This window comes from Bubalus bubalis, chromosome 10 (genome assembly GCF_019923935.1).
Source record: "Bubalus bubalis isolate 160015118507 breed Murrah chromosome 10, NDDB_SH_1, whole genome shotgun sequence".
Taxonomy (NCBI): Eukaryota; Metazoa; Chordata; class Mammalia; order Artiodactyla; family Bovidae; genus Bubalus; species Bubalus bubalis.
In genome coordinates, this window is record NC_059166.1 from 45,611,945 (window position 1) to 45,627,717 (window position 15,773).

A 15,773-nucleotide genomic window follows, 5' to 3' on the forward strand; every position below is an offset into this window, starting at 1 on the left:
GCTGCCGTCTATGGGGTCGCACAGAGTCAGACACGACTGAAGCGACTTAGCAGCAGCAGCAGTCCATATCAACAACCAGGAAAAGTACTATCACTCAAACTGGTTGTAAATTTCTCCTGTCCCTTGTTTCATAAACTATCCTCTAACTAGTTAGGACAACATTCCATTCTCAGACAACATTATCCTTTACAGTGTTTAGCACTTAAAAGCAATTAAGCAAATATAATATCTTCCTTGAAGCAAATAGTTGCTCAGCTTAAGCAACTGAAACTAATTAGCTCTGCTGAATGAAAGACATATTCGGCAAGTGTTTGAAGAATATATTCTTTATCTTGAGCAGAAATAAGCACCTGTGTTGCCATTACAGTCCGAGGAAGACTCTACATCCTGCAAGTTGATTATCTATTTTGTGTAGATCCAAAAGTAAAAATGTGAATTCAAATTGACATGTATCTGGGAGTAGAATGAGATAGAACAAATAATAATAATAATAAGAGAAAGACAGATTAAGTGACTTTCCTAGAAAATGTTTATGTATTTTTCTCAAAACTCTGTTTGTTTGTTTTTTTTGTAAGGGAGACTTGGCTGCTATCAAGACCTTGGCCAGAAACATACAGAGGATTTGAATCACCCTGCAGCAATGAGCTGTGATAAACATAGAGTATAACAAAGATGGTGATGAGGGCATCGGTGTTTTTGTAAAGGCGATCATATAGTTTCGTAAGTAAAGTTACATTTTCCAAAGCAAAGGAATCATCTTGCATTCACACTCTCTTTTCTGTCTTTCTCTCTTTTTTCAATCTTGCACTTGGTTTAATGTGCTGTATAATTCATCTCATTCTGTATCTATGAAAAATAGTTTGGGAAAAAAAAGACTCTCATAAGGCATATGGTGTCAGCAGTCTGGAACACTTAGATTGATCATACAGAACACCTAGATGAATTCAATATGGAATAGAAACAAACCAAGAACAGCCTGTGAACTGAAGTGTCAGTATCTCGGAGGAAATCGATTATTTTTCTCTCATTTCTGAGAAACCACCACTGAGACACATACCAAGTATCTAATGATATCATTTTTAGGCCATTTTTCCAAGTCTCAGAGGAAAAAAAAAATCTCAATTTAAAATATAAATGAGGGCTTGCAGGGAAATGAGTAGGGCAGGAAAAAGGAACAGACAGTAAAATATTTAAAACTGTGCTTTATTGGCCACTTTAACCTGAAACTACGTAATGTCAAACATTGCCTCACAGTGTGCAACCTGTGGGGCATAAAAGTATTATAGTTGAAATATTTCAAATGTCTAGATGCAGGGAAAGGCTACAACATTTGGAAAATATGGGAGAGCACGACACTCACTGAACCACAACTCTGGTGGGATTTCTGTTGCTGCACTGTGTTGGCTTGGGTTTCCCCAGTGGCTCAGGGATAAAGTATCAGCCTGCAATGCAAGAGACACGAGTTTAATCTCTGGGTCAGGATGATCCCCTGGAGAAGGAAATGGGAACCCACTCCAGGATTCTTGCCTGGAGAATCCCACGGACAGAGGAGTCTGGTGGGCTACAGTCCATGGGGTCACAAAGAGTTGGACATGACTTAGCGACTAAACAACAATCCAGGTGAGAGAATTTGCAGGTATCACTAAGAGGGCATGTGATGCAAGGAAAGTAATGAGTTATTTAACTTTACAGAACTTTTCTGGTAGTGACTCAAATGCCATATGCTGTTCAGTGATTCACTGATGCTGTTCAGTGATTCACTGAAGAGAATAATAAGCTTTAATTATATTTAGTGATGATAGAAGGTGGGAGGTTTCAGATGAGGCCTACATTCACAAGAGGAAGAATATAGATGGGAATAAACGATGAAAAAAAAAAAAGTCCACATCCTTCCAGGATCAAGTTAATGCTAATAACTACAAATATAAATAGAGCAAGTTATCATGTTTTTATCAGACAAAATAGGGATGATAGAAGCAATATACTGGCATGGTCTTAGTAGAGAGGTACTTGCATTTCATGCTTGCTGGAGTGAAAATTGATGCAAAGTTTGCAGGAAGTATCAACATCCCTGAGGGGAAAAGAAAGCACACTCCTTATCAAAGAGAATACACCACTAGACATTTATCAAGAGAAAATTCACAGGAAATTATGTTAAAGTGTATATATAAGAAGATTCATAGAATAGTATTTAAATAGAAAAAAATACTAGAAACAATTCAAATGACTAATAGCAGATAACTGCTTCAAAACATTGTGCTGTATCATATATATATAATCTATATATCTATATCTATATATATAATCTCTCTATATATCTATATAATATTTGGGCTTCCCTGGTGGCTTAGACAATAAAGAATTCACCTGCAATGTAGGAGACCAGGGTTCAATCCCTGGGCAGGGAAGATCCCATGGAGAAGGGAATGGCAACCCATTCCAGTATTCTTGCCTGGAGAATCTCATGGACAGAGGAGACTGGTAGACTACAGTCCAGAAGAAAATATTTAATAGACTTTATAAAAGTTATATCTATATAAAATTATATATTACATGAGAGGTGGACATATATGTGTGTTTAGCTTCACCTATCGATTATTTATTTATCTAGATGATTTTATGAGATGAATTGAATCCCCCCAATTTTTTATGTTGAAATCCTAGCCCCCAGTTCCTCACAATGCAACTATATTTGGAGATGGGCTTTTAATTATAAGAGATGAGGACACATACAAGCGCTGAGGGAAGACTTGTGAAGACAGAGGAAAGAGGGTTTTCTGCAATGCCAAGGAGATAGACCTCAGAAGAAGCTAACCCCATCAACACTTTCATTTTGGATTTTTTTAGCTTACAGAATTGTCAGAAAATAAATTTTTGTTCTTTAAGCTGTGGTACTCTGCTATGGAAGCCAGAGGAAATTAATACAGATACGTACCAGTCAACTTTCAAAAGTAGTAATCTTCAGATATTTTTTTCTTAGTAGCCTCTTTTTATTTTAGCATGCATGTATATTATTTGTATAATTTAAAAGGGAGAGGGATAAAATGGAAGATTGGAAGGGACATAAGCACACTACTATATATAAAATAAATCACTAATAATTGTATAGCACAGGGAAATCTTCTCAATACCTTGTAATGGCCTATATGAGAAAAGAATCTAAAAAAGAGTAGATATATGTATATGTATAACTGATTCACTTTGCTGTACAGCTGAGATTAATACAAAATTGTAAATCAACTGTGAAAGTATATGAAAGTATTAGTCACTCAGTCTTGTCCAACTCTTTGCAAATCCCATGGACTATAGCTGGCCAGGCTCCTCTGTCCAAGGATTTCTCCAGGCAAGAATACTGGAGTGGGTTGCCATTCCCTTCTCCAGGAGATCTTTGCAACTCAGGGATTGAACCCAGGTCTTCTACATTGCAGACAGTTTCTTTGCTCTTTGAGCCACAAGGGAAGGATATATGTATATATATGTCCTGTTATTATATATGTATATAATAAAAGAGAAGGAAAAATGCCAGATTATCTTATTTGTGAAACACTTGCAAAAGAAGTGCCTGATGCTGGATTTTCAGAGCAAGAGCTATGGAATGGGCAAAAAAGGAAATATTAGGTATACAGGTGCCATGATGAAAATATCAAGTCCATAGTTTTTATCAACTTAATCCTTTTGGGTGTTGAGGACAGAAATGGAGCTGCAGTCCAGAAAAAGTTTTCCTTCATCAACCAGCTCCATGATGTTAGACTGCTCCATTGAACTCTGTGGTATTCAATCTCTGAGTGACTGAGGAAAAGTGACACTGTCCTGAAATGATAACTTTCTGCAGTTTTTGGAAAAGAGTAGAACACAATAGGTAGAGAAAGTATAACATTTTCTTGTGTGGGGATTATTTCCTTCAAGAATTATATTAAGATTTAAGGATAAAACACTAGAAGCATCATATTATTCACATTCAATTTTACTCAGAAGCTAATTTTGTAAGTTTTTGCTAAGGCTGTCATTTCTTGTTTCAAATGGAATCCGACAATATCTCCATTTAAATAGTTTCAAATCATAGTAACTATAGCAGAGCTATCTGGTTGAAAATAAGTAGGACAATCTTCTCCTTGGACAGATCCCAAGTTCCTTGTCAGTAGAAGCCTTGTGTTCTGAAACATTTTACCCTATAGCATCTAGCAGATTTCTAGACATGAAACAACTCTTCATAAATACATTTTGACTGATTTATTTCAAAAGTGAGATTGACAAACTACATCTTAATAATTTCCTTTGCTTCATCACTTTACTAATTGGTATAGGTGCCCAACATTGTGGTAGCAATGTTGAGGTTCCTGAGTTTAAAAGGCACCAATCAAATCCATCTAAGAGATATGTCATTCTCCCCCTTAAAAATGAATAAAACTCAGAATATTGAGTTAGAGAATTTGCCCTGGAAATGTCAATGTCAGATGTGTACTAGCTAGAGAATAGGACATGGAGGTGACAGTCAAACTGGATTCAGCATGGTCATTTATCAAAAGTTTGAACTGTCTGTGCATCGGGTACTTTTTATTCTATGGGAAAATTCAAAGTAATCCCATCTTCTGAATCCAACACATTCTCTAAAATTCCTTTTAAACATGTTAATACCTTAAAGAATGTAGATTTCTTTGTAAAGAAGGAATACTTGAATATGTGTCAAATGAAAAATATCATAAATGCTTAGGAAATACATCAGGGAGGCTTTGGTAAAATATTTCAGAGGGAGAAAATAATTTTCTTGGCATCCAGCTTTTTTAATTTTAACCTAAGATTCTTGATAACGCTATACAATTGTGTAGGACCTATTAGCTTTGTGTCTCAATTGTATAGTTGCCTTAGATAATTATTTATAATATGGCTTAAGTTTTACATATGTACACATTAAATTCTAAGACATTTTACTTCTAGAAATATGTGTATATATATATATATATATATATGCATAATTTGGGGGAGGTTTAATCTGCATAGTGGACCATATGTTCCTCTCTTACTTGGTTTTCAAAAATTTAATTAATACTTAAAGTGTCACTATGGGGAAAAGATAAGAATTTGTGCTTTCTTCTGAGAAAATAAATGTAGTGAAATTTGTTTTAAAACACAAATCACGTCACAGGGAAAATGTATATCAATCAAAACCACCTTCTTTTGACATGGCCCAGAACCCAGAGGACTGTCAGTTTCCTCTGTCTTTCCTTCTTGTCCTTTGTTTATTAGTGATTCGGCCTATTGATCTCTGCCATCTGTCCGGTGCTGACCAGCCTGGCCCTGCCCTCTTCACCTCCCCCAAGAAACTCATCTGGCCCCCATCCCACCCCCATGCCCAGCTTTGTTCTCCTACCACTCTGCCTCATACCAATTTCACTGTTATACTTTCAGCCTGACTTAGTTTTAACCACTAACATAAACTATATACATCTTCAAAATTTATGAAAATTATGAAATTTTTGCCACAAATGGTGCAAAATATGTTACACATATATTAAACCAAGAAGTATTTTAAGAAAGGCTGTAAAGCTTTGACTTCATTAAAAGAACATAAAAAGCTACCTAGATCATGAACAAAGGGTACCAGAAGCTTTGGTGCAGATATAGCTTTAGTCAAGTTCTGATGTATAAATGCGAAATCTTACATAAAAATTCATTTGAAAGCACCATGATTTATATTTAATAAGTGTTTATTTATTTTTAAATATTCTGATGAAATTTTTAATATCGCTGTTTGGTTTTAATCTCTCCAATTGAAGAGGACAAACATTAACTAAAACAAAAACTTTAAATGGAAAACTATTTTATTCAAAGTTCCAAAAAATATAATTATACCCAATTAAACTTCCAAATGTAGTTTTCAAAATGAAGTTGTAGTATTTAACTTTTGAACTTATTAAAGTTTAAAACTGCGCTTATACTTTTGCTAGACAATAGACTTTAAAATCCTTCATTACAAAACATGCTTAGTCACTCAGTCGTGTCTGACTCTTTGTGACCCCATGGATTGTAGCCCACCAGGCTCCGATCCACAGAATTTTCCAGCCAAGAATACTGGAGTGGGTTGACATTGCCTACTCAAGGGGATTTTCCAGACCCAGGGATCGAACCCACATCTCTTGCATCTCCTGTATTATCAGGTAGATTCTTTACCACTGTTAACACCTAGTAAGCCCTAGAAAAAGAAAATGTTATACTTTCTCTACCTATTGTGTTCTACTCTTTTCCAAAAACTGCAGAAAGTTATCATTTCAGGACAGTGTCACTTTTCCTCGGTCACTCAGAGATTGAATACCACAGAGTTCAATGGAGCAGTCTAACATCATGGAGCTGGTTGATGAAGGAAAACTTTTTCTGGACTGCAGCTCCATTTCTGTCCTCAACACCCAAAAGGATTAAGTTGATAAAAACTATGGACTTGATATTTTCATCATGGCACCTGTATACCTAATATTTCCTTTTTTGCCCATTCCATAGCTCTTGCTCTGAAAATCCAGCATCAGGCACTTCTTTTGCAAGAAACATGACTCTTGTTTGGACCTGCTCCAAGGGCACTATTTCTCTTACCCATCAGAGCAGCCTTGCTCTGGCCCTTCTCTGCTGAATCACTCCCCACAGGGATGGAGAACCTGGGAAAAGGATTCTGGGGCCAGGAGGAGGTGCTATGATATCACGTTTGGTCCTCAACACATAGTGGATAACTGATAAACATTGGTTCATTTTTGTTGGGCTTCCCAGGTGGCTCAGCAGTAAAGAATCCACAGGAGACACAAGAGATGTGGGTTCAATCCATAGGATGGGAAGATCCCCTGGAGGAGGAAATGGCAACCAACTCCAGTATTCTTGGCTGGAGAATGCTATGGACAGGAGCCCAGGGGGCTACAGTTCAGGGGGTTGCAGAGAATTGGACACAGCTGAATGACTGAGCACGTTGGTCCCTTTTCCTGAGTAGGCTTTTGCATGCCCTCCAGGATTTATTGTGGTTCTGATTATAAGTTATTTTTTGACTTTTGTGTTTGAATGCTTTCTTGGTCCATCTATTGTACTTGCTTTGAAAATGTTACAGTGCCATGTCTAATTCTCAAAAATATTTCATCCAGTCAGTGACCTTTTCTCATGTATTCATAATGGTGTATCCTCCTTTTCATGTGCTTATATAAGTTCACATGCCAGGTGCTTTGTCTATTTAAAAAAAAAAAGAGAGAAAGAAATAATCCTTACCTTTAGAAAAAAGTTAAACTTGTTCATATAAGTAAGAACCTATAGAGAACTTTCTAAAATACCTATTGGAACAATGAGGCTGAAAGATATATATGTGTATATGCAAGACTAAAATATAATTATATATTGGATATAAAGAATGTACTCAGAAAACATGTTTTATTAGTCAACATAGAACATATGAGCTTTCCAAAAGTATTTATAACTGGTTACCAAGGAGTCTCAAATTGATTATTTACATAAATTCGTTTCAATTTTTCCCCAATATTTTATTTAACTATTCTATTAATATATAGGTTTTTCCCTTTATAATACTTTATATTTGTAAGATTTCAAAGCTTTCAAATCTTTTTCTATAATTTAACTTAGTTGAGTGCATATTAAATTCTATCTCATAGCTGATAGGAATTTTCCTCCCAGCACAGATTATGTGTGTTTGGATTTGGGCAAGTTATGGGATCTATTCTTTCTCTTCTTTTTCCATATTAGTACCTTGAATGCCAGAGAATTCTCATCCAGGCTTTGTTCATTTTTCCTTTCTGTCTTTAGTCTTCCATAGCTGGGGACAGAGAGAGAGGAGATTCAAGGCAGAGACCTCATTTAGTCATATGGTAAAGAACCCATCTGCCAATGCAGGAAATAAGAAGAGATGCAGGTTGGATCCCTGGGTTAGGAAGATCCCATGGAGTAGGAAATGGCAACCCACTCCAATATTCTTGCCTGGAGAATCCCATGGACAGAGGAGCCTGGTGGGCTACATTCCATGGGGTCACAAAGAGTTGGACATGATTGAAGTGACTTACCACTCCCTCACATGTGGTGGAGTAAATATCCCTAATCAATGCTCTGGTTTGACAGTGTTTAGTCTGGAGAAGGCAATGGCACCCCACTCCAGTACTCTTGCCTGGAAAATCCCATGGACGGAACATCCTGGTGGGCTGCAGTCCATGGGGTCGTGAAGAGTCGGACACAACTGAGTGACTTCACTTTGACTTTTCATTTTCATGCATTGGAGAAGGAAATGGCAACCCACTCCAGTGTTCTTGCCTGGAGAATCCCAGGGACGGGGGAGCCTGGTGGGCTGCCGTCTATGGGGTCGTGCCGAGTCAGACATAACTGAAGTGACTTAGCAGCAGCAGCAGCAGTCTGATACTAGTGATTTTCACTGAGGAGACTATACAATTTCCTTGAAGAGGTACTCACTTCCCCTCAGCTTCCTTGTCATCAGAAAAGATTCTGTATTAAAATTTTAAGCACTCTTTGACCCTTTCAGAAGTAATGGGAAAAAAAAAATCCTCTGTTTAGTTGTGAAGTTGCTTTGCTTGGTATAGTAACCCTTTGTTCTTAAACTAAATTCCATGATTCTTCATTTGGAGGAAGGGACACTGGACTGGTCCTCTCCTGTGTTGTCTAAAGACCTTAAAGAACTGAAAAGGAGGTGCACACATCTTTTACCTCTCAGGTTCCCTATTCCGTGGCCCTCTCAAACTTTGCTGGTACAGATTTCTCCAAGATACCTCTTGCTTTTGTAAATCAATAGGCTCGAGAAGGTTCCAATCTATGTTCATTACATGTCCAAATTAAAGGTGCTTGTGCCCTCAGTCCTGTCTGACTCTTTGCAACCCCATGGAATATAGCCTGTCAGACTTCTCTGTTCATGGGATTTTCCAGGCAAGAATACTGGAGTGGGTTGCCATGCCCTACTCCAAAGGAACTTCCTGACCCAGGGATTGAACCTGCTTCCTGCATCTCCTGCATCGCTGGCAGATTCTTTACTGCTGAGCCACGGGGAAAGCCTCTAAATTAAGGAGGGGTATATATAGTTGCCTTCCTTAAAACTGGTAGAAAAATCATCTTCTGGTACTCTTTGCCCTACTCAAAACATATCCTGTACATTGCTGCCTGCTTCAAAAACACAAATTCCATGCAGTCTAGACAATGGGCATAATTTCATCTATTTAGCTGCTCCATGGTTACTTCTTTTTGCTGAAGCTAGAGTGTCATTCACTCTCAGTTCAATCAGTATCCATGTCTTGTACAAAAAAAATATATATATTATCAGAACATTGTCTGACATTCAGTTCAGTTCAGTTGCTCAGTCATGTCCGACTCTTTGCGACCCCATGAACTGCAGCACGCCAGGCCTGTCTGACACTAGCTGAACCAAAATAACTGATAAGAAATAAATGGGAATTAATAATATTTCATTATAAAGTGGTATGCATACCAAGAGAGAATAAAGAAAAGTAGAGAGTGTTGGGTATCACTGCTTTTCACATAGTGGGAAAGAGAAGGAGAAAGTAATAATGCCTGGCAAGTGGAAGTTTTGGAGGATTTCTTTTTAATCATCTATCTTCTTTTAAGTGTCAGAGAGACAGTTATGCTCATATCAAGCCAATACAACGATGATGTATTGAAGTCTGCTAGATTTCAGGAATTGGGTTATAAATTATGGATATAAGCATACCACCCAACTGCACATCTGATAAAGGCAGTATTGAATTTATGGAGTAGTGGTAAGGTAATTCTACATATTGTAGAATGTGAAATGTCCTGAGAAAATTAGTTTGTTTTTTTTTTTCTCAGAGAATGGTAAACAGAAAAATGAAAGAATAAAAAATACAAGTTAAAGGATCACCAAAACTAATTTCAAAAGAAAGAAAAGTACTCTACTTTGAAGACTTACAGGAAGATTAAAACTAAAAATTATTCACTCCAAAAGCCAGAATATATTCTTGGATACTTGCGAGCCAAACTTAGCCTGCTCAAAGAAGATAGGGCCTTAAAGAAACAGGAATGGAAGCTGAAAGAACAGCCATAGATAAGATTCCAATGTGATGAGATGGAGAAGTAGGGTTTGCAAGGCATCATATTGTTTAATAGTCAATATAACTTTCTATTAGAATCACTAAAGAACATAAATTAAAAACAAAAATTATGCTAGCAATATGGAGAATAAATTTGGAAAGCTTTATCAGAGAAGTAAAAAAAAAAAATCATATATTGGTTAAGGTGATGAAAGAACTTGAAAGAAAAAGAAGAAAGATAAACATCTAAAAATCCAGGAGCTGGCTCATACAAGTTCACAAGTGCCCATTGCTAGATTTTCTGAAATTTTCTGAGCCAGCACACCCAGAACTAAAAAATAAATACTATAGACTTATAATTAATTATGTTAAGAATGGAGGTATTAAGTACTCAAAGAGAATCACCTCCTAAGAATTTTACTGTATTTTAGTAATTTCTATAATGTTGTAGTTACTTAGGTCTATCTCATCTATAGGTGGAAATATTATACAGTCAAATCTCATTATTCATAGTATTTATGTTTATAAAGTCATCACAAACCCCAGATTAGTGAATACTGAACTACTGCTTCAGGGGAAATAGAGGATTAGTGTCCTATGAGTCTCTGGTTGTGACATTTTCATCAACTGATTTATATAGAACCTTATGCATGATTTTGTTTAGTGAAACCTAGTTAAAACATATTATTGATTCATTAATATTAAACTTATGATCAACAGCACTATAACTCATGCTTGGTTAAAACTGATCTACACATATATTTTCTCCATTAAACACATCACAGCCTTTTTGAACTAGACACTAGACAGCATGTCAGCTTGAATTTATCTAAGTTGTAAGATAGAAAATATGAAAGTTAGCAGATATAAATACTATTCTAAGCTAATAAAATAGAAAATACTGATGAAACAAATGATTTATGCAAATAACCATAAAAATAAGAGTAATAGTTTTCTTCTTTCTGATAAGGAAACATGGTATGTATCTAGAGCAATTAAAATCAACCTAAACTCAACTGAAGATTAGCAGAATAGAATAGCTAACCCAGAAACAGTTCCCAGGAACATTATTCTCAATTGTGGGGTCCCCAAAGGTCATCTGTCAATGTTGGTTAAAATATCTAGATTCTGGGACCCGATCCGTAAGTATTCTGATATGCCTGGCATAACTTGGAAGCACCTAACATGACTCTCACGCATCTGGTCTATGTATTACTTTGGTATGTTATAAAGTAAATAAGAGGCCTAAAGAAAGGAAACATTTTCAATGATGTTGGTCAGGGTTGCTATGAAAAATTATATTCTTAAATTATTGAAAGCAAAATACAAATAAAGAATTAAACATAAAGAAGAAAACAAAAGCTAATGTAAAACATATAACCTCATGGTCCAAAATTTTGCACGAAATCTCTCTAGGTGTAGAGGGTCAATTCAGAGCACCACAGGATATTTTAAATTTTAAGGAAAACATAGAAATATTTGACATCTGCTGGACATGGCACAAGGGACTAATTCCAGATAGAGTTTTCTCATTAGTTTGAGCTACATTTGTTTCATTGGCATTTTATCTTTCTGTCATAATAAATACTGTGATAGAAGCAAATGCAGTGTGTATCAATAAGTGAGGGTGGTGATTTTCAGTGTGTGGTTTGAGAAGTTGTACAGCACTCAGTGCAAAAGGAGAGTGAAAAAGCTGGCTTAAATCTCAACATTCAGAAAGCTAAGACCATGGCATCCAGTCCCATCACTTCCTGGCAAATAGATGGGGAAAAGATGGAAACAATTAGGCTTTGTTTTCTTGGGCTTCAAAATCATTCCAGATAGTAACTGCAGTCATGAAGTTAAAAGATACTTGCTCCTTAGAATAAAAGCTATGACCGACCTAGAAAGCATATTAAAAAGCAGAGATATTACTTTGCCAATAAAGGTCTGTCTAGTCAAAGCTATATTTTTTCCAGTAGTCATGTATGGATGTGAGAGTTGGACTATAAAGAAGGCTGAGTACCAAAGAATTGAGTCTTTTGACTTGTGGTGTTAGAGAAGACTCTTGAGAGTCCCTTGGACTGGAAAGATTTCAAACCAGTCAATCCGAAAGGAAATCAGTCCTGAATATTCATTGGGAAGACTGATCCTGAAGCTGAAGCTCCAATACCTTGGCCACCTGATACAAAGAAATGACTCATTGGAAAAGACCCTGATGCTGGGAACGATTGAAGGCAGAAGATGAAGGGGATGACAGAGAATGAAATGGTTAGAAGGCATCATCAACTCGATGGACATGAGTTTAGCAAGCTCCGGGAGTTGGTGATGGACAGGGAAGCCTGGTGTGCTGCAGTCTGTGGGGTCACAAAGAGCTGGACATGACTGAGCAACTGAACTGAACTGAACAGCACTCAATAGGTACTCACATCCCATTAGTAATTGTGGTTATATAGGAATAAAATTTTGAGATGGTTTTAATTAGAGTAAAGTTTTTCAAACAGCTAAGTTGCCAGTAGGATATAAATACTTCTAAAATTGTTTGACCTATTTACTTAGTGGTATTTTTTGATGTAGAAATACCCTGAAAAAAATCACTTAGATACTAAGAAAGCTGAAACCTGTGATAGTTTGTCTGGGTTATGGACAGAAAAAAAAAGTGTGCATTATTTTTTTGTTGTTGATTTTTATATGAGCAAGTCTTCTTTGAGCAACAGAAATAACAATAATGACATTAATAGTAAAACTAATATTCATGTATTGAGTGCTTACTATTTAAGATCTTATAAAGTTTTATATGAATTATCCAATTTGTTCATCAAAAGATCTTTTGAAGTAGATTTTATTTCAATATCAACTGAAATTTAGAGTAATTAACTTTCCTAAGATGGTATGGCTATATGGTATATCAACCACAGTATTAAAAAATATAGTACAACTTATGATGCAATAAATATGACAGACAGCTCATAATATATAAAGAGCTCTCATGGAATATTTAGAAAAGCATTCAAAAATACCAATGGAAAAATGAGTAAAATCCATGAATAGATAATACACAAAAGAAATAGTGTAGAAAAAGTCAATACAGAGGAAAAACCTTACTAGTAATACAATAATTCAAATGAAAAATCTAATGATCTCAACATCATATTGCAAGCCTCACAAGAACAGAAATCATATTTTTAGGTCTGTTTATTATATATCAGATATCAATAGGTATTTTTCAAAAACATGAACAGTCTGCCTTTTTAATTTATAAAGATTTAAATACTTATTAATTTTCTCCTTAAATAATTATTGAGTCACTATGGGTTCAAACTGAGCTGGTTCTTAGACACAGGCGAGAACAACACAGACATAGTTCTGTTGTTGGTGGAGATCAGTATCTATGGATGTCAGGATGCTTAGCTTTCCCAGTGGCTCAGTGGGTAAAGAATCCGCCTGCCAACGCAGGAAAAGCAGGAGACCTGGATTTGATCTCTGGGTCCCTGGAGGAAGAAATGGCAACCCACTTCAGTATTCTTGCTTGGAGAATCCACAAGGAGAGAGGAACCTGGGGGGCTGCCCTCCATGGGGTTGCAAAGATTCAGACACAACTGAGCTACTAAGCACGCAAGGATGCTGAGATGTAGTGAGACAGGCATTCTTGTATGTTGCCATTGGTGGAAGTGCATCTGAATACAACTTCTCTGGAAAACACTTTGATAACATGTGATAAAAGTCTGAAGAGGGGCTCATCATCTATTTCCATTTTTAGGAATCTTTCCAAAAGAAATAATCAGAATGGCACTAAAAGATTTGTTTTCATGGACTTTCATCACAACATTATTTATGAGAGCAAGACTTTGAAAATAGCAATGGTCAATAACCAGTGAATGGTTAAGTGAATTGAAGTAATTTGTAAGATAGAATATTAGTCACTCGAGAAAAAAACATAATTTTGAAAAATATTTAGTACTGTGAAAAATGTGCTTTGTGAAACAGCAGGGAAAAGGTAAAATATAAAAACTATAACCAATGAATTTTTTACAATCTCTAAAATTCTAAAAAAAAAAGAGGGGCTTGCAATTGGACTTTAGTACTTTAGTATCAACACATAACCACAAGTACACACATACACACAAACATAGCTCTGAAACAAGATTAATATATTCAAGATAGTCATATCTGGGCATTACGTTTGGGACTATGAGTGATTTAAAAATGCTTCCTGCTATATAATTTAATACAGTTGGCTCTCCGTATCTGCAGGTTTGGTATCTCTGTATTCAACCAACCACAGATCAAAAATATTAAAGAAAAAATTTTTTCACAAAGTTCCAAAAAGCAAAACTCTAATTTGCCTCATGCTGGCAACTATTTACATAGCATTTACATTGTATTTACAAGTATTTACATAGTATTTACATTGTATTATGTAGTAAAACTAATTTAAAGATGATTTAAAATATATTGGAGGATGTGAGTAGGTTATATGCAAATAACTGTGCCATTTTATACAAGGCACTCAAGCATCTGCAGATTTTTCTATCCACAGGGGTCCTGGAATCAATCCTTCTGCAGATTCCAAAGAACTTCTGTACTAAACATTTTGTCCAATGAACATGCAATTATTTTTATAATAAAATAACTTGAATAAAAGCAGTAGTAACCAATAACAATGAGAATTTGATAGAAATATAAATGAGAAATTAATGGTGATAAAAATAGCTCTGTAATGGTCAGTTAAGCATATATCTTTAAGGACTTCAAAAAAAGCAGTAAAAATAAGTTTGTTTAAGGCAACTATTTAAAATGAAAAAATAATTATTCAACATTTATTTAGTCTTTATTACTTGCAAGGCATTATATCATGCAGGAGCTAAATTCATTAGAAAATTATTCTATAGGCTAATGAATAGATTATTATTTATATTTTACTGAAGCAGAATTAATTGGATAGAGACAATACTTGGTTGATCCCCAATTCAGAGGATATTTAAAAGGAAAAATGAATATTTTTTGCCAAGAAATAATTATTGCATGCTTCCCTCAGGGAGTCTCAACCATGTTGGAAAGAATAGGAAGATATCAGAATGGATTTCAGAATAAAAATGGATTTCCTGAGTAGTTTATTTAGAATTACCAATGAGCAATACAAGATCACAGCCAACACAATTGAGAATGACAAGCTACCAACTCAAATCAATGCTCATGATAATAAAACATCCCGTAGGGAGGGACTATAACGGGAAAGGAAAAGATCAGGAATTCTAGGCAGCTTTTACATTCTGAGTTATTGTGGAACAATTGGAAAAAGTCACATTTCAAGGATGCCCCAAGGTGGAGCTTCAGCCGTTAAGTCCCCAATCTGAGAATGGACTGAGTCCCAAATTATGTCAGGCACAGTACAAGCAATTGTGGGCTGAAATAAGACACACTTAAGTATCTGGAGGTAGGCATGGCAACCCACTCCAGTATTCTTGCCTGGAGAATCCCATGGACAGAGAAGCCCGGCAGCCTAGAGTCCATAGGGTCACAAAGAGTGGGACAGGACTGAAGCGACTTAGCACAAATGCACGCACATTAAAAATACATCTTTCCACAGAAGCTTTTCCACTGGACCCAGAGTACAGAACATTCATGAGAGTTTCTCAAATATGTGTCTTAATCATGAAAATACCTTACTAAAAGATAACTGAGGCACATTAAAAATTTTAAGGATTTATGGAACAAAAATTGATTTAAATTGGGTAGGATCCAATCTAG